General features: G+C 39.8%; 1 long non-coding RNA gene across 1 annotated transcript; it reads right to left on the bottom strand.

Moving 5' to 3' along the window:
- Positions 1-541: 541 nt before the first annotated feature.
- LOC109552675 (uncharacterized) lies at positions 542-22,036 on the bottom strand. The gene is made up of 2 exons (XR_002179575.3): positions 21,675-22,036; positions 542-5,447 (listed from the first exon to the last, which is right to left on the bottom strand). It is a non-coding gene; the product is annotated as an uncharacterized lncRNA (long non-coding RNA).
- Positions 22,037-24,297: the final 2,261 nt, after the last annotated feature.

The following is a 24,297-nucleotide window of genomic DNA, read 5'->3' as shown; positions in this document are numbered from 1 at the left end:
TTGGAGCATTTAATCCTTTACATTTAAGGTAGTTATCGATATGTATGTTCCTATTACCATTTTCTTAATTGTTTTGGGTTTGTTATTGTAAGTCTTTTCCTTCTCTTGTGTTTCCTGCCTAGAGATGTTCCTTTAGCATTTGTTGTAAAGCTGGTTTGGTGGTGCTGAATTCTCTCAGCTTTTGCTGGTCTGTAAAGGTTTTAATTTCTCCATCAAATCTGAATGAGATCCTTGCTGGGTAGAATAATCTTTGTTGTAGGTTTTTCTCATTCATCACTTTAAATATGTCCTGCCACTCTTTCTGGCTTGCAGAGTTTCGGCTGAAAGATCACCTGTTAACCTTATGGGGATTCCCTTGTGTGTTTTTTGTTGTTTTTCCATTGCTGCTTTTAATATTTTTCCTTGTATTTAATTTTTGATAGTTTGATTAATATGTGTCTTGGCATGTTTCTCCTTGGCTTTATCCTGTATGGGACTCTCTGTGCTTCTTGGACTTGATTAACTATTTCCTTTCTCATATCAGGGAAGTTTTCAACTTTAATCTCTTCAAATATTTTCTCAGTCCCTTTCTTTTTCTCTTCTACTTCTGGGACCCTATAATTCGAATGGTGTGCTTAATGTTGTCCCAGAGGTCTCTGAGACTGTCCTCAATTCTTTTCATTTTTTTTTCTTTATTCTGCTCTGCAGTAGTTATTTCCATTATTTTATCTTCCAGGTCACTTATTGGTTCTTCTGCCTCAGTTATTCTGCTACTGATCCCTCCTAGAGAATTTTAAATTTCATTTATTATGTTGTTCATCACTGGTTGTTTGCTCTTTAGTTCTTTTAGGTCCTTGTTAAAAGTCTCTTGTATTTTCTCCATTCTATTTCCGAGATTTTGGATCATCTTTACTATCATGATTCTGAATTCTTTTTCAGGTAGACTGCCTATTTCCTCTTCATTTGTTAGGTCTGGTGGGTTTTTGTCTTTCTCCTTCACCTGCTGTGTGTTTTTCTGTCTTCTCATTTTGCTTAACTTACTGTGTTTGGGGTCTCCTTTTTGCAGACTGCAGGTTCGTAGTTCCCGTTGTTTTTGGTGTTTGTCCCCAGTGGCTAAGGTTGGTTCAGCGGGTTGTGTAGGCTTCCTGGTGGAGGGGACTAGTACCTGTGTTCTGGTGGATCTTGTGTTTCTGGTTGGAAGGTCCACGTCTGGTGCTGTGTTTTGGGGTGTCTGTGGCCTTATTATGATTTTAGGCAGCCTCTCTACTAATGGATGGGGTTGTGTTCCCCTCTTGCTAGTTGTTTGTCATAGGGTGTCCACCACTGTAGCTTGCTGGTCATTGAGTGGAGCTGGGTCTTGGCATTGAGATGGAGATCTCTGGGAGATTTTTGCCATTGTTTGATATTACGTGGAGCTGGGAGGTCTCTTGTGGACCAGTGTCCTGAACTTGGCTCTCCCACCTCAGAGGCATTTGTTGGAGCACCTGACACCTGGCTGGGGCACCAAGAGGCTGTCATCTACATGGCTCAGAATAAAAGGGAGAAAAACAAGAAAGAAAGAAAGAATAAGATAAAATAAAATAAAAGTAAAATAAAGTTATTAAAATAAAAAAATAATTATTAAAAATTTTTAAGAAGTAATAAAAACAGAAAAAGAAAGAAAGAAGAGAGCAGCCAAGCCAAAAAACAAATCCACCAATGATAACAAGTGCTAAAAACTATACTAAAACCAAAACCCAAACAAACAAAAAAAGACGGACAGACAGAACCCTAGCACAAATGGTAAAAGCAAAGCTATACAGACAAAATCACACACAGAAGCATACACATACACACTCACAAAAAGAGAAAAATGGCGAGAAGAAATATATCATTGCTCCCAAAGTCCACCTCCTCAATTTGGGGTGATTCATTGTTTATTCAAGTATTCCACAGATACAGCGTACATCAAGTTGATTGTGGGGATTTAATCTGCTGCTCCTGAGGCTTCTGGGAGAAATATCCCTTTCTGTTTTTTGTTCGCACAGCTCCTGCGGGTCAGCTTTGTATTTGGACCCACCTCTGGATGTAGGTCACCTGAGAGCATCTGTTCTTCACTCATACAGGACGGGGTTAAAGGAGCAGCTGTTTTGGGGTCTCTGGCTTACTCAGGCCGGGGGGAGGGAGGGGTAAAGAGTTCGGGGCGAACCTGCAGTGGCAGAGGCCAGCGTGACATTTCACCAGCCTGAGGCACACCGTGTGTTCTCCCGGCGTTGTTGTTCCTGGATCCCAGGACCCTGGCAGTGGCAGGCTGCACAGGATTCCGAGAGGGGAGGTGTGGATAGGGACCTGTGCTTTCACACAGGCTTCTTGGTGGCTGCAGCAGAAGCCTTAGCATCTCATGCTGATCTCTGGGGTCCGTGCTTATAGCCACAGCTTGTGCCCATCTCTGGAGCTTGTTTAGGTGGTGCTCTGAATCCCCTTTCCTCACGCACCCTGAAACAATGGTCTCTTGCCTCTTAGGCAGTTCCAGACTTTTTCCTGGACTCCCTCCTGGCTAGCTGTGGTGCACTAGCCCACTTCAGACTGTATTCATGCAGCCAACCCCAGTCCTCTCCTTGGGATCTGACCTCCAAAGCCCGAGCCTCAGCTCCCAGCCCCCACCCATCCCGGCGGGTGAGCAGACAAGCCTCTCGGGCTGGTGAGTCCTGGGCGGCACCAATCCTCTGTGCGGGAATCTCTCCACTTTGCCCTCCACACCCCTGTTGCTGCTCTCTCTTCCATGGCTCTGAAGCTTCCCCCCTCGGCCACCCACAGTCTCTGCCCGTGAAGGGGCTTCCTAGTGTGTGGAAACTTTTCCTCCTTCACAGCTCGCTCCCACTGGTGCAGGTCCCATCCCTATTCTTTTGCCTCTGTTTTTCTTTTTTCTTTTGCCCTACCCAGGTATGTGGGGAGTTTCTTGCCCTTTGGGAGGTCTGAGGTCTTCTTCCAGTGTTCCGTAGGTGTTCTGTAGGAGTTGTTCCACATGTAGATGTATTTCTGTTGTATTTGTGGGGAGGAAGGTGATCTCCATGTCTTACTCTTCCACCATCTTGAAGCTCCTTCCCATGTTATTCTTATTATCCTTTTAATGTCTGCACAGTCTGTAGTGATATCACCTGTTTCTTTCCTGATATTAATAATTTCTGTTTCTCCATCTTATCAAGGAACCAACCTTTTATGCTTGTTTTATTGTTTTCCTGTTTTCAATTTCATTGATATCTGCTCTTACCTTTATTATTTCCTGCTTTCTGCTGGATTTGGGTTTATTTTGCAATTTTTCTAATGTCTCTTTTCTAAATAACCATTTACTTCTACAAATTCCCTTGCAACATTGTTTTAGGTGTGTCCCACAAATTTTGCTGTTATATTCTCATTTTTGTTTAAGTTCATTCTATTTTAAAAATTTCCTTGAGAGTCCTCTTTGATCCATGGATTAGTTTGAAGTTTTTTGTTTAATTTCCAAGTGTTGGAGATTTTCCAGTTACCTTTCTGTTATTGATTCCATATGATCAGAGAACACAATATGATTCAATTCTTTTAAATTTGTTGAGGTTTATTTTATGGTCCAGGATATCATCTATCTAGGTATATGTTCTCTGGGTGCTTGAAAAGAATGTGTATTTTGCTATTGTTGAGTGAAGTGTTCTAACAGTGTCAATTAGATCCTGTTGCTGGATGGTATGGTTGAGCTCTTCTATACCCTTGCTGATTTTCTGTCTAATTGTTCCATCAATTATTGAGAGAGGGATATTGAAGACTCCAAATATGATAGTAGATTTGCCTATTTCTTCTTTCAATTCTATCAATTTTTGCTTCACATATTTTGCAGGTCTGTCATTTGTGCACACACATTAGGACTGCTATATCTTCTTGGAGATTGGCCATTTTATCATTATATAATGTCCTTGGTCATTTTCTTTTCTCTGAAGTCTATTTCCCTGATATATATTAACCGAAAGGAAGCTGAAGTGACTATATTTTACTTTCAAACTACCTATATTATTATATACGAAGTGAGTTTCGTGTGGACAGCATGAGTCATGCTTTTAAATCCCCTCTGTCATTCTCAGTGTTTTTTTTAAAAATATAAATTTATTTATTTATTTTTGCCTGTGTTGGGTCTCTGTCTCTGTGTGTGGGCTCTCTAGTTGCCGCAAGCGGGGGCCACTCCTTGTTGTGGTGTGTGGGCCTCTTACTGTCATGGCTTCTCCTGTTGCAAAGCATGGGCTCTAGGCACACAGACTCAGCAGTTGTGGCTTGTGGGCTCTAGAGCTGCTTGCAAGTTGTGGCTTGCAGGCTCTGTAGCTGTGGCACACGGGCCCAGCTGCTCTGCAGCATGTGGGATCCTCCCGGGCCAGGGCTTGAACCCATGTCCCCTGCATTGGCAGACAGATTATCAACCACTGTGCCACCAGGGAAGCCCCATTCTCTGTGTTTTAATTGGTGTACTTTGATAATTAACATTTAATGTAATTATTGACATGTTAGGGCTTAAATCTGCTATTGTATTTCAAATTTTTCTGTTCTCTTTGTATTTTTTTCCCTTCTTATGTGTTACTTGAGTATTTCCTTCCATTTTGATTTATTTATAGTGTTTTTTTTGGGTGTATCCCTTTGGGTAATTTTTAAAGTGGTTGTTCTAGATATATTTCTATCTATGTATATACATTTATATCTATCCATATCCATATCTATGTTTATATCTATATCTATTCCACTGTGGTCAAAGAACCCACCTTGTGTGATTTCAAATCTTTTAAATAACTTAACACAGTCTACTGGTATTGATGCTTTCCCAGTTTGAGTGAAGTATAAAATCTTACCTTCCTTATATCCCATTACCTTCCTTCATTTATGATATAATTGTCTTAAATATTTACTCTACATTCATCGAGAACCATATCATATTGTGTTATAAATTTTTTAAAATAAATTTATTTTATTTATTTATTTTTGGCTGCATTGTGTCTTTGTTGCTGTGTGCAGGCTTTCTCTAGTTGTGGCAAGTGGGAGCTGCTCTTCATTGTGGTGGATGGGCTTCTCATTGCAGTGGCTTCTCTTGCTGTGGAGCACGGGCTCTAGGGCATGCGGCTTCAGTAGTTGTGGAGTGCAGGCTCAGCAGTTGTGGCTTGCGGACTCTAGAGCACAGGCTCAGTAGTTGTGGTTCACGGGCTTAGTTGCTCTGTGGCATGTTGCATCTTCCCGGGCCCGGGCTCAAACCCGTGTTCCCTGCATTGGCAGGCGGATTCTTAACCACTGTGCCACCAGGGAAGCCCAGTGTTATAAATTTTGCTTTAACTGTCAAACATAATTTAGAAAACTCAAGAGGAGAAGAAAAATTTATTGTATTTACCCATATTTTTGTGCTTTTCATTGTTCCTTCTTCTTTACTCTTGTTTACTGCTGTTCTAAGATTCCTTGCAATGCTTTCTGTCACTTCCACCACACTATTTTGGGGAAAAAAAGAGAGGGAAGAATTAGATGTGACAGTAAGATTTCCAGCTAAAATCTGGAGAAGATGCAGGAAGAATGCTGAGAAGCCAGGGAGGGGAACCAACCTTTGGAAAAACAGGATGAGATTTTGACATTTTGGACCTTGATACACAAAGGCCCTTCTCCAGACCATTCTTCATGATGCAATAAAACCCAGGTGCAAGTTTTATTTGAGCCTTTCAATTTCAGATCAAATAAGCAGCAGATTAATGCTACATGAATAACACTAGTCAAATGGCAACACATTGCAATTTTCAAACAATAAGGGGCTAGATTCAATTTTTGGGAGAAAGAAACAGAAGTCACATACTTATTGAAAAATTGAGATCTCGCCTAGACTCAGGCTTCCTTGGTTCTCTTAATCACTCTCTAGGTCTGATGATCAGAAGACCTAAGGCTCAAGTTGTAAGACAAGCCTCCTCATAATCACTTGACTGAGCTGTCTGAGGTTGTAAGGTGCAGGATAGCTTAATTCCAAGTCACCCAATCCATTATGGCCAATCAGGGGTAACTGTGAATGGTTTGATGGCACATTCTTTTCAGAGATTAAAAGCCCCAGGTGGGCCGGAGTCTTTGATTTGTTCAGTGAAGAATCCCAAGTGTCTGCTAGGGTGCCTGGTGCATAGTAGATTCTCAATAAATATTGAATACACAAAAGACTGTAATGCATTGGGGAGACAGTCTCAGGCCAGGATTAGAGTTCCCACCAAGGCCAAGTTATTATAGTATAGGTTCTCAGTTTTAGGGCTGAAACCTGGCTGGCTTAGTTAGGGCCTGCCTATTGGGACCAAGGTTTCTTGGAGGGCATCTTACCCCTCCCAAACTGAGAAGCCCTCATGGGGTCATTGGAACAGCCCCTGGATGGAATTTTTAAAGCAAGGTCTTAGCCAGCTAGAACCCGGCTTTTTCTTTTCTGGCTTATTTTATTTTATTTATTTTTCTTCCAGTTTTGGAGATATAATTGACATATAGCACCGTATATATTTAAAGTGTACAGCTTAATAATTTGACATACATACATCATGAAATGATTATCACAATAAGTTTAGTGTATATCCATCATCTTGTACAGACAGAAAAAAGAAATAGAAAAAATTTTTCCTTGTGATGAGAACTCAGGATTTACTCTCTTAATAACTTTCATATATAACATACCACAGTGTTATTTATACTAATCATGTTGTACATTATATTCATAGTGCTTATTTATCTTATAACTGGAAGTCTGTACCTTTTGATTACCTTCATCCAATTCCCTCCACCCCCAGTCTCTGTTAACCACAAATCAAACCTATTTTTCTATGAGTTTTTGTTTGTTGACCTATGTTATTTTCTGGTGCCCAGTATAGTGATTTAATATGTCTGTATTTTCTCTTTTTTTTTGGCTGCACTGCATGGCTTGTGGGATCTCAGTTCCCCAGCCAGAGATTGAACCTGGGCCACAGTAGTGAAAGCCCAGAATCCTAACCACTAGGCCACCAGGGAACTCCTCTATGCATTTCAAAATGATCACCATGATAAGTCTAGTTAAGGTAAGTCACCATACGAAGGTATTACATATTTTTGACTATATTCCCCTCTCTCTACATTTCACATCCATGACTTACTTATTTTGCAACTGGAAGTTTGTACCTATTAATCTCCCTCACTTATTTCTCTCTCTCCCTTTCTTTCCTTGGGCAACCATCTGTTTGTTCTCTAGATCTATGACTTTGTTTCTGTTTTGCTGCATTTGTTCATTTGTTTTGTTTTTTAGATTCAGATATAAGTGAAATCATACAGTATTTGTCTTTCTCTGTCTGACTTATTTCACTTAGCATAATACCCTAGAGGTCCATCCATATTGTCACAATGCCAAGATTTCATTCTTTATCATGGCTGAGTAATATCTATCTATCTATCAATTATCTATCATCTATCAACTATCTATCTATCATCATCATCTATCATCATATTATATCTATCTATCTATCTATATATCTATATATATATCTCACATCTTCTTTATCCACCCATCTATTGATGGGTACTTAGGTTTCTTCCATATCTTGGCTATTGTAAATTGTGCAATGAACATTGGGGTGCACATAACTTTTCAAATTAGTTTTTCTTCCTTTGGATAAATATTCAGGAGTAGAAATGCTAGATTATATGGTAGTTCTATTTTCAATTTTTGAGGAACCTCCATACTGTTTTCCATAGTGGCTGCACCAACTTACATTCCACCAACGACGCAGGAGTGTTCCCTTTCTCCACATCCTCGCCAACTCTTTTTTTTTTTTAAAGCACCCATTTAAAAAATTATTTATTTATTTATTTATTTGGGGTGCATTGGGTCTTCGTTGCTGCACGCGGGCTTTTTGTTGTGGTGTGCAGCTTCTCATTGTGGGGCTTCTCTTGTTGAGGAGCACAGGCTCTAGGCACGCAGGCTTCAGTAGTTGTGGCTCGCAGGTTCAGTACTGGCTCATGGGCTTAGTTGCTCCGCGGCATGTGGGATCTTCCTGGACCAGGGCTTGAACCCAAGTCCACTGCATTAGCAGGTGGATGCTTAACCACTGCACCACCAGGGAAGTCCCTTGCCAACTCTTGTTTTTTGTTGTCTTTTTGATAGTAGCCATTCTGACAGGTCGAGGTGATATCAATATACTTTTGACTTGCATTTTCCTGATGATTGGTGATATTGAGCATCTTTTCATGTGCCTATTGGTTATCCATATGTCTTCTTTGGGGAAATGTCTATTCAGATCCTCTGTCCAGTTTTTAATTGGGTTATTTTTAATTTTGATGTTGAATTGTATGAGTTCTTTGTGTATTTTTGATATTAACCCATTATCAGGTATATAATTTGCAAATATATTCTCCCATTCAGTAGGCAGCCTTTTCATTTTGTTGGTAGTTTCCTTTGTTGTGCAAAAGCTTATTAGTGTGCTGTAGTCTCATTTTTTATTGCTTTTGTCTCCCTTGCCTATTTAGGAGGAGACATATCCTAAAAAATATTGCTAGACTGATGTCAGTGAACATACTGCTATGTTTTCCTCTAGAATTTTTAAGGTTTCAGGTCTTAAATATAAGTATTTAATTCATTTTGAGCTTATTTTTGTATATGGTGTGAGAAAGTAGTCCAGTTTGATTCTTTTGTATGTAGCTGTCCAGTTTTCACAACACCATTTGTTAAAGAGGCTATCTTTTCCCCACTGTATATTCTTGCCTCCTTCATCATAGATTAATTGACCATGTAAATGTGGGTTCCTTTCTGGGATCTCTATCCTGTTCCATTCATCTATGTGTCTGTTTTTTTGTGCCAGTACTATACTGCTTTGACTACTGTAGCTTTGTAGTATAGTTTGAAATCATGAGTGTGGTACCTCTGGCTTTGTTCTTTCTCAAAACAGTTTTGGTGTTCAAGGTCTTTTGTGTTTCCATACAAATTTTAGAATTATTTGTTCTAGTTTTGTGAAAAATATCATTGGTATTCTGATAGGGATTGCATTGAATATGTAGATTGCCTTGGGTACTATTGTCATTTTAACAATATTAATTCTTCTAATTCATGAGCATGGTATATCTTTCCATTTGTTTGTGTCATCTTCAATTTCTTTTATCAGTGTTTTATAGTTTTACAAGTACAGGTTTTTACCTCCTTAGTTGGATTCATTACTAAGTATTTTATTCTTTTTGATGCAATTGCAAATGAGATTGTCTTCCTAATTTCTCTTTGTGATAGTTCATTGTTAGGGTATAGAAATGCAACAAATTTCTGTATATTAATTTTGCATCCAGCAACTTTGTGAAATTCACTGATGAGTTCTTACAGTTTTTTGGTGGTGTCTTTAGGATTTTCTATGTATAGTATCATGTCATCTGTCAATAGTACTTCTTCCTTTCCAATTTGTACTTATTTTCTTTCTTTTTCTGATTGCTGTGACCATGGCTTCCAATACTATGTTGAATAAAATAGTGAGAGTGGACATACTTGTTTGTTCCTGATCTAACAAGGAAATACTTTCAGGTTTTACCAATGATGTTAGCTGTGGTCTTGTCACATACAGCTTTTATTATATTGAAGTATGTTCCCTCTATACCCACTTTGTTGAGAGTTTTATTCATAAATGGTGTTGAATTTTGTCAAAAGCTTTTTGTGCATCTATTGAGATGATCATATGGCTTTTATTCTTCAATTTGTTAATGTGTGCAGATATTGAACCATACTTGCATCCATGGGATAAATCCCATTTGTTCATGCTGTATGATGTTTTTGATGTATTGTTGAATTTGGTTTGCTAATATTTTGTTGAGGATTTTTGCATCTATGTTCATTAGTGATATTGGCCTTTAATTTTCTTTTTTTGAGATATTTTTATCTGGTTTTGGTATCAGGGTGATGCTGGCCTCATAGACTGAGTTCAGAAGCATTTTTTTCCTCTGCAATTTTTTTGAAATTATTTCAGAAGAATAGTGTTAACTCTTCTTTAAATGTTTGCTAAGAGGGAAGAGATATGGGAATATAAGTGTATGTATAACTGATTCACTTTGCTATAAAGCAGAAACTAACACACCATTGTAAAGCAATTATACTCCAATAAATACATTAAAAAAATAAATAAATGTTTGGTAGAATTCACCTGTGAAACCATCTGGTTCTGGACTTCTGTTTCTTAGGAGTTTTAAAAATTACTGATTCAATTTCATTCCTGGTAATCAGTCTAGTCATATTTTCTATTTCTTCCTGGTTCAGTCTTGAGAGGTTTTATGTGTCTATAATCTTTTTCATTTATTCTACATTGTCCATTTTATGGAGTAAAATTATTCATAGTAATCACTTTGATCATTTGTAATTCTGTGATGTTGGTTGTAACTTCTCTTTTTTCATTTCTGATTTTATTGATTTGGGCCCTCTCTCTTTTTTTCTTGATCAGCCTGGCTAACGTTTTATCAATTTTGATTATCGTTTCAAAGAATCAGCTCTTAGTTTCATTGATCTTTTCTTTTTGTTTCTATTTCCATTATTTCTGCTCTGATGTTTATTATTTTTTCCTTCTACTAACTTTGGGTTATGTTGTTCTTCCTCTAGTTCTTTTAAGTGTAATGTTAATTTGAGTTTTTCTTGTTCCCTGAGGTAGGCTTGTATCTCTATAAATGTTCCTCTTAGAACTGCTTTTCCTGCATCCTGCATAGATTTTAGATTGTTCTGTTTTTATTTTTTGTCTCCAGGCATTTTAGAATTTCTTCTATGATTTCTTTTTGCAGTTTTCCCCCCTTGTAGTTGATTTCTAGTCTCATAGCATTTTAGTCAGAAAAGATATTTGATATGATTTCAATTTTCTTAAATTTACTGAGGCTGTTTTGTGGCCTAGCATGGGATCTGTCCTGGAGAATGTTCCATGTGCACTTGAAAAGAATGTGTGGTCTTCCTGGTGCTTCAGAAAGAACTGCCTGACCTGTGCTGGGGGCTCTCTGGAGTACCCCCCAATTCTAAAGTTTCTTGGCACTTGGACACATTATGGAATTGCTGATCAAGTTGAATCATTTCCAGGGTTCAAAGAAGTTTAAGGAAGATTTCTTCATCAGATCAGAGCTGAAACTCTGAATCAAAGCACCTGTGTGGACCAGCTCTGCTCGCAGCTCGCAGCTGTGCAGCCCCCCTTGTGAGCTCTCTCCCGTGCAGTGGTTGCAGTGGTGGCACGTTCTGCACATCATGTAGCATGCACCCAGCCTGCCATGCTGCTTCGGCCACGCTTGCCACCATCTTGTCCTTAGGTGTCTGCCGCAGCTGAGTTGTGGTGCTCCAGCTGGGTGTCACGCCTGAGGCTCTGAGGTGGGAGAGCTGAGTTCAGGACACTGGACCACCAAAGACCTCCCAGTCCCACATAATATCAATCTGCAAGAGCTCTCCCAGACATCTCTGTCTCAACGCTAAGACCCAGCTCCCCTCAACAACCAGCAAGCTCCAGTGCTGGACACTCAATGCCAAACAACTAGCAAGACAGGAACACAACCCCACCCATTATCAGAGAGGGTGCCTAAAATCATAATAAGTTCACAGACACTGAAAAACACACCATCAGACACAGTCCTGCTCACCAGAAAGACAAGATCCAGCCTCATCCACCAGAACACAGGCACCAGTCTCCTCCACCAGGAAGCCTACAAAACCAATTGAACCAACCTTAGCCACTGGGGGCAGACACTAAAAACAATGGGAACTATGAACCTGCAGCCTGCAAAAAGGAGACCCCCAACACAGTAAGTTAAGTAAAATGAGAAGACAGAGAAATATGCAACAGATGAAGGAGCAAAGTAAAAACCCACCAGACCAACAAATGAAGAGGAAATAGGCAGTCTACCTGAAAAAGAATTCAGAATAATGATAGTAAAGATATCGAAGATCTTGGAAATAGAATGGAGAAAATACAAGCTACATTTAACAAGGACCTAGAAGAACTAAAGAACAAACAATGATGAACAATACAATAAATGAAATTAAAAATTCTCTAGGAGGAATCAATAGCAGAATAACTGAGGCAGAAGAATGGATAAGTGACTGGGAACATAAAAGAGTGGAAATAACTACCACAGAGCAGAATGAAGAAAAAAGAATGAAAAGAATTGAGACAGTCTCAGAGACCTCTGGGACAACATTAAATGCACCAACATTTGAATTATAGGGGTTCCAGAAGTAGAAGAGAAAAAGAGAGGGACTGAGAAAATATTTGAAGAGATTATAGTTGAAAACTTCCCTAATATGAGAAAGTAAATAGTCAATCAAGTCCAGGAAGCACAGAGAGTCCCATACAGGACAAATCCAAGGAGAAACACACCAAGACACATATTAATCAATCTATCAAAAATTAAATACAAAGAAGAAATATTAAAAGCAGCAAGAGAAAAGCAAAAAATAACATACAAGGGAATCCCCATAAGGTTAACAGCTGAGCTTTCAGCAGAAATTCTGCAAGCCAGAAGGGAGTGGCAGGACATATTTAAAGTGATGAAAGGGAAAAACCTACAGCCAAGATTACTCTACTCAGCAAGGATCTCATTCAGATTCAATGGAGAAATTAAAAATTTTACAGACCAGCAAAAGCTAAGAGAATTCAGCACCACCCAACCAGCTTTACAACAAATGCTAAAGGAACTTCTCTAGGGAGGAAACACAAGAGAAGGAAAAGACCTACAAAAACAAACCCAGAACAATTAAGAAAATGGCATTAGGAACATACATATCAATGACTACCTTAAATGTAAATGGATTAAATGCTCCATCCAAAAGAGATAGCCTGGCTGAATGGATACAAAAAACAAGACCTGTATATATACTGTCTACAAGAGACCAACTTCAGACCTAGGGACACATACACACTGAAAGTGAGGGGATGCAAAAAGATACTCCAAGCAAATGGAAATCAAAAGAAAGCTGGAGTAGCAATTTTCATATCAGACAAAATAGACTTTAAAATAAAGACTATTACAAGAGACAATGAAGGACACTACATAATGATCAAGGGATTAGTCCAAGAAGATATAACAATTGTAAATATTTATGGACCCAACATAGGAGCACCTCAATACATAAGGCAAAAACTAACAGCCATAAAAGGGGAAATTGACAGTAACACAATCATAGTAGGGGACTTTAACCCCACTTTCACCAATGGACAGATCATCCAAAATGAAAATAAATAAGGAAACACAAGCTTTAAATGATACATTAAACAAGCTGGACTTAATTGATATTTGTAGGACATTCTATCCAAAAACAACAGAATACACTTTCTTCTCAAGTGCTCATGGAACATTCTCCAGGATAGATCATACCTTGGGTCACAAATCAAGCCTTGGTAAATTTAAGAAAATTGAAATTGTATCAAGTATCTTTTCTGACCAAAATGTTATGAGACTAGGTATCAATTACAGGAAAAAAAAAAACCTGTAAAAAATACAAACACGTGGAGGCTAAACACTGCACTACTAAATAACCAAGAGATCACTGAAGAAATCAAAGAAGAAATTAAAAAAATACCTAGAAACAAATGACAATGAAAATACGACAACCAAAAACTTATGGGATGCAGCAAAAGCATTTCTAAGAGGGAAGTTTATAGCAATACAATCCTACTTCAAGAAACAAGAAGCATCTCAAATAAACAACCTAACATTACACTTAAAGCAATTAGAGAAAGAAGAAGAAGAAGAACAAAAAAAATCAAAGTTAGCAGAAGGAAAGAAATCATAAAGATCAGATCAGAAATAAATGAAAAAGAAATGAAGGACACAATAGCAAAGATCAATAAAACTAAAAGCTGGTTCTTTGAGAAAATAAATAAAATTGATAAACCATTACCCAGACTCATCAAGAAAAAAAGGGAAAAGACTCAAATAAATAGAATTAGAAATTAAAAAGTAGAAGTAACAATTGACACTGTGGAAATACAAAGTATCATGAGAGATTACTACAAGCAACTATATGCCAATAAAATGGACAACCTGGAAGAAATGGAAAAATTCTTAGAAAAGCACAACCTTCCAAGACTGAACCAGGAAGAAATAGAAAATATAAACAGACCAATCACAAGCACTGAAATTGAAACTGTGATTAAAATATTCCAACAAACAAAAGCCCAGAACCAGATGGCTTCACAGGCGAATTCTATGAAACATTTAGAGAAGAGCTAACATCCACACTTCTCAAACTCTTCCAAAATACAGCTGAAGGTGGAATATTCCCAAACTCATTCTATGAGGCCACCATCACCCTGATACCAAAACCAGACAAAGATGTCACAAAAAAAGAAAACTACAGGCCAATATCACTGATGAACATAGAAGCAATAATCCTCAAAAAATACTAGCAAACAAAACCTAACAACACATTAAAAGGGTCATACACCATGATCAAGTGGGGTTTATCCCAGGAATGCAAGGATTCTTCAATATATGCAAATCAATCAATGTGATACACCATATTAACAAATTGAAGGATGAAAAACCATATGATAACAGGATAGAGAGCCCAGAGATAAACCCATGCACATACAGTCACCTTATCTTTGGTAAAGGAGGCAAGAATATACAACGGAGAAAAGACAGCCTCTTCAATAAGTGGTGCTGGGAAAACTGGACAGCTACATGCAAAAAAATGAAATTAGAACACTCCCTTAACAACATACACAAAAATAAACTCAAAATGGATTAAAGAACTAAATGCAAGGCCATACACTATAAAACTCTTAGAGGAAAACATAGGCAGAACACTCTATGACAGAAATCACAGCAAGATCCCTTTTGAACCACTTCCCAGAAAAATGGAAATAAAAACAAAAATAAACAAATGGGACCTAATTAAACTTAAAAGCTTTTGCTTTTAAGCAAAGGAAACAATAAACAAAGCAAAGGAAACAATAAACAAGACCAAAAGACAACCCTCAGAATGAGAGAAAATATTTGCAAATGAAGCAACTGATGAAGGGTTAATCTCCAAAATATACAAGCAGCTGACGCAGCTCAATATCAAAAATAAACAAACAACACAATCTAAAAATGGGCAGAAGACCTAAATAGACATTTCTCCAAAGAAGATATACAGATTGCCAACAAACACATGAAGGGATGCTCAACATCAGTAATCAGTAGAGAAATGCAAATCAAAACTACCTCACACCCACCAGAATGGCCATCATTAAAAAATGTACAAACAGTAAATGCTGGAGAGGGTGTGGAGAAAAGGGAACCCTCTTGCACTGTTGGTGGGAATGTAAGTTGATACATTCACTCTTGAGAACAGCATGGAGGTTCCTTAAAAAACTAAAAATAGAACTACCATACGACCCAGCAATCCCACTACTGGGCATATACCCTGAGAAAACCATAATTCAAAAAGAGTCAGGTACCACAATGTTCATTGCAGCACTATTTACAATAGTCAGGATATGGAAGCAACCTAAGTGTCCATCGACAGATGAATGGATAAAGAAGATGTGGCACATATGTACAATGGAATATTACTCAGCTATAAAAAGAAACGAAACTGAGTTATTTGTAGTGAGGTGGATGGACCTAGAGTCTGTCATACTGAGTAAAGTAAGTCAGAAAGAGAAAAACAAATACCGTATGCTAACACAGATATATGGAATCTAAAACAAACAAACAAAAAAGGATTCTGAAGAACCTAGAGGCAGGAGGACAGGAATAAAGACGCAGATGTAGAGCACGGACTTGAGGATGTGGGGAGGGGGAAGGGTAAGCTGGGACGAAGTGAGAGAGTGACATTGACATATATACACTATCAAATATAAAATAGATAGCTAGTGGGAAGCAGCTGCATAGCACAGGGAGATCACCTCCATGCTTTGTGACCACCCAGAGGGATGGGATAAAGAGGGTGGGAGGGAGATGCAAGAGGGAGGGGATATGGGGATATATGTATACGTATAGCTTATTCTCTTTGTTATACAGCAGAAACTAACACAGCATTATAAAGCATTTATACTCCAATAAAGATGTTTAAAAAAAAGAATGTGTATTCTCTTGCTTTTGGATAGAATGTTCTGTAATATCTATTAAGCCCATATTCTCTAAAGTGTCATTTAAGGTCAGTGTTTCCTTATTGATTTTCTGTCTTGATATACGTGGGGTGTTAAGGGCCTCTAATATTATCGTGTTACTGTCAGTTTCTCCGTTTTATGTCATTAACATTTACTTTATGTATTTATGTGTTCCTATGGTGGGTGTGTATATATTTACAGTTACTATATCTTCTTGTGGAATTGGTCCCTTTATCATTATGTAATGCCCTTCTCTGTCTTTTTTACAGTGTTTGTTTGAATGTCTATTTTATCTGATATAAGTATTGCTCCTCCAACTTTGTTTTTGTTTCCATTTGCATGGAGTACATTTTTCCATCTCATTTTCAGTCTCTGTGTGTATTTTAATATGGAGTGAGTCTCATGTAGGCAGCATATATATGGGTGTTGTTCTTTTATTCATTCAGCCACTCTATGTCTTTTAGTCCATTTACAATTAAATTAATTATATTTGATATGTACTTACCACCATTTTGTTAATTGTTTTTGAGTTGTTTTTGTAGTTCTTTCTGGGAATTCCCTGGCGGTCCAGTCATTAGGACTCCATGCTTTTACTGCTGAGGGCACGGGTTCAGTCTCTGGTCAGGGAACTAAGATCCTGCAAGCCATGTGGTGTGGCCAAATATAAATATATATATATACATTTATGTAAGGACTATATATATTTATATAAGAACTATACATATATATAGTTCTTTTTTTGTTCCTCCTTTTTTTACTCTCTTCTCTTATCATTTGATCTTTGGTGTTATGTTTGGATTCCTTTCTCTTTTGTGTGTGTGTATAGATTTTCCATTTATGTGTGTGTATCTATTACAGGTTTTTGGTCTGTGGTTACCATGAGGTTGATATATAGCAATCTATACATACACGTGATTATTTTAAGATGCTGATCTCTTAAATTCAAATGCATTTTAACAACTCTGCATTTTTACCCCCCGCCCCCCCCCATGTTTGCTGTGTTTGACATCATATTTTACATCATTAACTACTTATTGTAGATATAGATGATTTTACTCCTTTTGTCTTTTAACCTTCCTACTAGCTTTATAAGTGGTTGATCTCCTACCTTTACTGTATATTTGCCTTTACCAATGAGATGTTTCCCTACTAATTTCTATATTTCTAGTTGTGACCTTTTCTTTTCCACTTAGAGAAGACCCTTTATCATTTCTTGTAAAGCCAGTTTAATGGTGCTGAACTATTTTAGCTTTTGCTAGTCTGTAAAACTCTTTTCTTTCCTTCAAATCTGAATAATAGGCTTACCTGGTAGAGTATTCTTGGTTGTAGGTGTTTTCCTTTCATTACTCTAAATATATAGTGCCACTCCCTTCTAGCCTGCAGAGTTTCTGCTGAAAAGTCAGCTGATAGCCTTATCGGAGTTCCCTTGTATGTAACTAGTTGCTTTTCCCTTGCTGCTTTTAATATTTTCTCTTTATCTTTAATTTTTCCTATTTTAATTACAGTGTGTTTTGGTGTGGTCCTCTTTGGGTTGATACTGAATGGGACTCTCTGTACTTCCTATGGATGTCTGTTTCCTTTCCCAGTTTAGGGAAGTTTTCAGCTGTTATGTCTTCAAATATGTTCTCTGCGCCTTTCTCTCTCTCCTCCTGTAATGAGAATATTAGTATGCTGGATGTTGTCCCAGAGGTCTCTTAAACTGTCCTCATTTTTTAAAATTCTTTTTTCTTTTTTTTCTGTTTAGCTTGAGTGATTTCCACTACTGTCTCTTTCAGTTCACTGATCTGTTCCTCTGTATCATCTAATCTACTGTTGATTCCTTCTAGTGTATTTCTTATTTCAGTTATTGTATTTTTCAGCTCTGTTTGGTTCTTTTTTATATTTTCTAACTCTTTGTTAAACTTCTTACTGTGTTCATCCATTCTTCTCCTAACTTCTTTGATAATCTTCATGGTCACTATCCTGAACTCTTTATTGGGTAGATTGCTTATTTCCATCTTGCTTAGTTCTTCTGGTGTTTTATCTTGTTCTTTCATTTGGAACACGTTCCTCTCTCACCACATTTTGCCTAATTTTCTGTTTTTATTCCTATGCATTAAGTAGGTTGGTTATGTTTCCTGATTTTGGAGAAGTTGCCTTCTGTAGGACATCCTAGAGGGCCCAGTATCCCACTCCCCTGTGGACACCAGAGCTATATGCTCTTTGATTACCCTCTATGTGGGCTGTGTGGGCCCTTCTATTATGATTGGTCTGACTACTGTGAGCACACTGGTAAGCATGGCTGATTCCCATCTCAGTTGTTTGCTTAGCCCTGCCTAGTGCAGAGGCTGCCAGCTGCTAGTGGGTGGGACCTGGTCCTTGTGTGGCTGGCTGTATGACCCAGGGAATCCCCAACTTGACCTGCTAGTGGTCAGGGCCCAGTCACCTGGTGGTAGTTGTGGGTCCCAGGGAATCATGGGGCTAGTTTCAGCCCACTGGTGGTTTAGGATCAAGTTCTAGGCTCTCTGGTGGGCAGGGCCAGGTTTCAGGGTTCCTGTGGGACACAGAAGGGTTTATGGCAGCTGGCCTGCTGGTGAGTGGTGCTGTGTCCCATATAGCTAGCTGCTTAGCCTGGGGGGTCTTAGGACTGGTGTTTACTGGCTCATGGGCAAGGCCAGGTCCCAGCCCTCATAAGCTAGAGGGATAACTCCAAAATGGTGCTTGCCAACACCAGTGTCCTTGTGGTAGGATGAGATCCCCAAAATGGCTGTCACCAGCTATGGAGCTTTTGTGTGTGCCTTTTTAAGAGTGGAGTCTCTGTTTTCCATAGTTCTCTGGACCCAATGACCTTCAAAGCCAAACGTTCGGGGGGCTCTTCTTCCTGGTGCACGATCCCTAGGCTGGGGAGCCCAGCGTGGGCCTTGGACACCTCTCCTTGAGGAGAATCACTGCAATTGTGATTACCCTTCTGTTTGTGGACTGCCTACCTGGAGATGTGAGTCTTAACTATACTGCATCTCCATTCCTCCTACTTGGCTTGTTGTGGCTCCTTCTTTATGTCTTCATAAAGCTGTAGAAGATCTTTTCTTCTAATCTTCAGGTCATTCTCATTGATAGTGCTCTGTAAATAGTTGTTTTTATGGTGTGTCCTTGGGAGGAGGTGAGCTCAGGGTCTTCCTACTTTGCCCTTTTAGCCTCTTCTCCTGACTTTCTTTCCTTGAGGAGGAGCTGTGCAGGTTGGCCAGGATGTGGGGCTCACAGCTGCCCCTTGGGGGCCAGCAGAGCCCCCTGCTCACTCACTGGTGTCACATCCTTCAAGTCTCAGTCAGGTGGCAACTGTACATCTTAAGATCAATTCCGTTCTGTTCCCAGGTCCCAGATGGTGAGGGAACAGGAATGAGGAGTCACAAGCTATCTTGCTTTGCCTTTCTTTCTGCTGTATCTTCATCAGGAAGACCTTACGGGAGAGCTGGGCTGTGTCTCCCTTCAGCCTCCTTGAAGATCCATGCCAGATCTCCAGCTCCCCTGCTCTCCAAGGTTATTTTTATATGTTCCAGATAGATTCCAAGAGTACCAATTTGGGAGACGACCTCCCTCAGGCCCCTTTTGTCTGGCCTAACCCTCACTCTGTTGCCTCCTCCACTCCACATTTTTTTTGTAGCCTGTAGATTCTATCATGGGGACTCCCACCAGCCCCCTGCCTGTTCAAAGTGTGTACTGCTCTAACGCTCACAAGGGCCTGTGTCTTCAGTTCCAGGCAGGCACTTGCAGAAGGGGGTAACTCTGGGGCTCCCCCACTGCTGTCTTCCTCTCTCCTCAAGGCCTCATGCCCCTCAGCAAGTCTTTCCCAGAAGAGCCCTTTGGATATCATCTCCCAGCAATTGTTAACTGGTGCTCACCCACATTCCAGTGCAACTATAGTAGATGGAGAGGGCCCAAGCCCTCCATATTCTGAATCAATGAAGGGAATTTATTCCCCCAACATGTTCTGACATGGTTTGACAGGAAGCCCAGGATGAGCTGCCTCCATGGTGTGGGCACCTGAGGTAGGTGGGGTAGGCGTGTGGGGCAAGATAGCTCTTTTCATTCCAGGCTATAGGGTGGGGTCATCACGTACTCAGGCCCATCTGCTTTGTCTGCAGCCCTTTCCTAATCCTCAGGAAAGATGTGGAGCAGGCTCTCTCCAGCTCTTGGGAAAGAGTTTTCACTTCTTTTTCTCTTTCCTCCCTCCTCCCTCCTCCCTCCCTCTCTCATGTCCCCAACCTGACCCATGTACCTGATTTGCAAAGCATCTGACCCCTGTTTTGGCCATGAAAATAGTTTACAATAGGAAAAGAAAACTATCTGTCTCCACCAGACCTAGGTGCCTCTTACCTGCCAAGCAAATATATACAGTGAAGACGTGAAGATTATCTGTCAGTTGATGGGGTTTTACCTAATAAGTTGGCTTTTTTCTTTTTCTTTTCTTTTCTTTTTTTTTTTTTTTTTTACTGTTTTCTGGGGTATCTTTATGCACAGGAGGCAAAACAGAGATTCCGGGTCAGCTCTCTAACCCCAGCACTGACTGCCTGGGGGCCTCTGACTTGAAGGGATGAGATGGTTTCTGCCAGATGGCAGAAACCATCTCATCCCTTCAAGGGGATACACACAGGCTGAGCCTTAGCATAGAGCCGGGTACTCCCCAAGGGCCCAATATTGAGTATTGGGTAGAGAAGAGCAAAGAGCACCCTGTTAGAGAGGTAGTGAGAGGATCAATAAGTTACAGAAGATTCAGAAGGGCACATGGTGAGGCCATGAGAATGGGTAAAGAGAGCATGGGATCTCCCAGCTGCTTTGCGCTGGGGCCTGGTATCTCATGAATGGGGCTCTAAGGGTTAAGATCACTTCTGAGACTGAGATATCCAAGCTCAGGGAGCATTGAGGGGCCAGCCCTCACCTAGTCGGAGGACCCAACCGAAGCAAATTCCAAAGGCCAGAAGTGGGGACTGATGCTGGGTCCAGAGACTCTGGGATAAAAGCAGACTTCTTAGGCATAGGAAGCCCAGGGGATTCAAAGACCCAGGTGGAAGCATCCAATTGGCAAAGCCCTTAGTTTTAGAAAAGGGAATGAAAAAAACGTCATTTAATTTCTGTGCTAAGTCAGTGGTGATTTCCTCAGTGATAGATGGGAGATTCAGATACTGGACGTTCAGTTGTTATCAACCTTTATCGTGCTTAGTGGGCTCCCAAAGCCACCAGGGACTGGGTGGGTATGTATTTCTGCTGTAGAAAAGCATTCTTTTAGCTAAAACATTTTATGGTTTACACAAACATTTTATGGTTTACACAAACATTTTATGGTTTAAGTGATAAAGTGGTGAGGATGGGACCTTTGTTTTTGGCAAAGCCATAAAAAGCCTGGTCCCCAGGAAAATAAAATGTGTCAAAAGCTAAGAGCATGACCTAATCCCTCTGTAGTCAGGCAGGAAACAGGAGAGGAGGCAAATGTTTGGCAAGAGAGATTCCCCTGGGTTCCTAAAGGAGGAACCGCTTAGAAGATTCCAGTGGCAGGAGGTCGGGCCTCAGGATCCATTAGACTCTCACAGACTCTGTCCCAGCTGCTGTGAAAACGCTCTCCCAGTGTCTGGGTCCACATGAGGATAGGCCATCCCCTGTTCTTACCGTGGAAAGATCAGGAGAGAGGCTGGATGCGGACAGGAATAAACTGGATACAGGACTGAAGTAGACACTGTTGGTGCCTCATCAAGGTCCCATTACAGGTCGGTGTACAATCTGTAGTTGTGGTTCATGTTGCTTGCTACTGGCTCACCGCTGTCTTCTTTATTCCCTGCAGAATTACCCAAAGCCCAAAGAGAGCTCCGTGTTTGGTAGGATATATGCCCCTCCCTTGGCAGCCCACAGCCAATGCCTGACTGATATGTAGAAGCCCCGCCTTCTTGGCACCAGGTGAGTCTTACATTATCTCTTAAACCAAAGGGAGTTTGTGACTTTTCAGAAGCTGAAACCACATTTCTGTCTAGCAGTGGGGGTGGCAGAGACCCTTTCCACTGTAGATATGAGGGAAGGAGAGCCGTTGACGTGCTCCTGGGGCCTCTCCTGCCCTTGGCCCCTGCCTACCCACCCAAGCTCAGAGTCCGCCTCATCTTTGCTCTGTATTCCACGATTGGGAGCCAGAGAAAGGATGGAAGCAAGTCCACTGACTCTGTTTTGCCCCCTCGTGGATCTGGTGAGAACTTTGGTGATTCCCAAATCGTATTTTTCTTTTTTCTTGAGCTTTTTTTTTTTTAATTAAAGAACTATTATAGAATTTTTAAAGGTTACACTCCATTTCCAGTTATTAGAAAATATTGGCTGTATTCCCTGTGTTGTGCAATACATCCTTGTAGCCTATCTTACACCCCATAGTTTGTACCTCCTACTCCCTCACCCCTATATTGTACACACCCCCGGCCCCACTGATAACCACTAGTTTGCTCTCTATATCTGTGCATCTGCTTCTTTTTTTTTGTTATATTCACTAGTTTGCTGTATTTTTTAGATTTCACATATAAGTGATATCATACAATCTTTCTCTGACTTATTTCACTTAGCATAATGCCCTCCAAGTCCATCCATGTTGCTTCAAATGGCAAAATTTCTTTTTATGGATGAGTGGTATTCCATTGTGTTTGTGTGCCACATCTTTTTTATCTATTAATCTGTTGATGGACACTTAGGTTGCTTCCATATCTTGGTAATTGAACATTGGGGTGCATGTAGTCTTGAATTAATATTTTTGTTTTTTTCAGATTAATATACCCAGGAGTGGAATTGCTGGATCATATGGTAGTTCTATTTTTAGTTTTTGGAGGAAACTCCATACTATTTTTCACAATGGCTGTACCAATTTACATTCCCAGCAACAGTGCACAAGGGTTCCCTTTTCTCCACATCCTCACCAACATTTATTATTTGTGTTCATTTTGATGATGACTGTTCTGACAGGTGTGAGGTGATATCTCATGGTCATCTTAATATGCATTTCTCTGATGATTAGCTAAGTTGAGCATCTTTTCATGTGCCTGTTGGCCATCTGTATATCTTCTTTGGAAAAATGTGTATTCAGGTCTTCTGCCAATTTTTTAATCGAGTTGATAGTTTTTTTTTGATGTTGTACAAGCTGTTTATATATTTTCAATATTAACCCCTTATTGGTCATAGCATTTGCAAAATATTTTCTTCCATTCAGTAGGTTGTCTTTTCATTTTTTATTTTTAATATATAAATTTATTTATTTATATTTTTGGCTGCATTTGGTCTTCTGTTGCTGCGCGGGGGCTTTCTCTAGTTGAGGCAAAGGTGGTGGCTTCTGTTGTTGGGGAGCATGGGCTCTAGGCGCATGGGCTTCAGTAGTTGTGGTGCACGGGATTAGTTGCTCCATGGCATGTGGGATCTTCCCGAACCAGGGATCGAACCCGGGTCCCCTGCATTGACAGATGGATTCTTAACCACCATGCCACCAGGGAAGTCCCTATCTTTTCATTTTGTCGATGGTTTCCTTTGCTGTGCAAAAGCTTTTAAGTTTAATTAGGTCCTATTTGTTTATTTTTGCTTTTATTTCCTTTACTTTAGGAGACAAATTCAAAAAAACTATTGCTGCAATTTATGTCAAAGAGTGTTCTGCCTAAGTTTTACTCTAAGAGTTTTATAGTATCCGGTCTAACGTTTAGACCTTTAATCCATTTTGAGTTCATTTTTGTATATGGTGTTAGAGAATGTTCTAATTTCATTCTTTTACATGTATCTGTCCAGTTTTCCTAGCACCACTTATTGAACAGACTATTTTCACCATTGTATATTCTTGCCCCTTTCATTGTAGATTAACTGACCAAAAGTATGTGGGTTTATTTATGGGCTATCTACATTTTTTTAAATTTAGGAGAGCTGGAAGAGGGGATCAGGGTGATAATTTTTAGCTGGCAAAATTGAGGGTAGTGTTTCAAGCAAAGGGTTTTGTGGGTTTAATAGGGGAATGCATGGTAATTTGGCTCAGAAAACCTTGGGTCCCATGACGGTTAGGCATGGAAGCTGGCTTGAAGGGACTGGTTGGTTCTGTGAGTGACTTCTGTAGTCTTGAGCCAGGTATCACCTCTTTGGATCACAGATTTCTCTTCTGTCAAGTGGAGAGAATAAGCTCAACTCCTGTAACCTGGAGGTCATACATGAATTTAGTGTAATTACAGATTTGAGAGAGTTTTGCTGTCTCAACAGTGGCTTATGAATTTCCATCATATGTCCCATCTTA

This window comes from Tursiops truncatus, chromosome 15, assembly GCF_011762595.2.
Source record: "Tursiops truncatus isolate mTurTru1 chromosome 15, mTurTru1.mat.Y, whole genome shotgun sequence".
Lineage (NCBI taxonomy): Eukaryota > Metazoa > Chordata > Mammalia > Artiodactyla > Delphinidae > Tursiops > Tursiops truncatus.
The sequence above is the reverse complement of the archived record's forward strand: the minus strand, read 5'-3'. Positions and strand labels throughout refer to the sequence as shown.